The 571-nt window shown below is 28.4% G+C and overlaps 1 long non-coding RNA gene across 1 annotated transcript in view; it reads right to left on the bottom strand.

The window, feature by feature from the left end:
- LOC109327891 overlaps positions 1-571 on the bottom strand; it is a 17,649-nt gene that overhangs the window by 13,799 nt on the left and 3,279 nt on the right. Inside the window, exon 2 of the long non-coding RNA XR_002105362.1 lies at positions 510-515. This is a non-coding gene — a long non-coding RNA (uncharacterized LOC109327891). The remainder of the gene's footprint in view (positions 1-509; positions 516-571) is intronic.

The following is a 571-nucleotide window of genomic DNA, read 5'->3' on the forward strand; positions in this document are numbered from 1 at the left end:
TTGGTGCTTTGGTTAATATTATTTGTTTGAGAAGAACTTAATGCTCTTTTTAGATTGATCACCTAAAAAATGATTTCAAGTCAAAACTACTTGTCTCAAATATTTAACAAATAAACTTTGGAGTAGTTGTACTACTTAGTTTATTTGCCAAGTTAAGCATGTTTTTCTTAAGATCTTACATTCATCACTCATTCAATATTAGAGTCACCAATGGTTAGGGTGTGACAACCTAATCTCTTTTATGGTTGTAGTACTGTTTAAGTGATGAATATTAGTGTTTATGATTCTACTATTTTAGGATATATACTAAAAGGAGGATTTCAGACCTTGGTGTTTAGGGTTAACCAAAGTAAAACATAAGATTGAATACATAGTTTATTTTTTCTTGTTGATTTATTTATGTGCAAATCAAACCGAAAAACCATTGAAATATTTTTAAACCATTATTTGTGCTTTGACATGTTTACATGATTTATTTTACTAGGCAATTCCTTGTGGTTCGACATAACCCTATACTATACTACAATTGAATCTTGAAAGAGGTGTAAATTGTAAAATAGTAAAGTGTTAT

The sequence above is a fragment of the Lupinus angustifolius genome, chromosome LG15, assembly GCF_001865875.1.
Source record: "Lupinus angustifolius cultivar Tanjil chromosome LG15, LupAngTanjil_v1.0, whole genome shotgun sequence".
In the NCBI taxonomy this organism is placed as follows: Eukaryota; Viridiplantae; Streptophyta; class Magnoliopsida; order Fabales; family Fabaceae; genus Lupinus; species Lupinus angustifolius.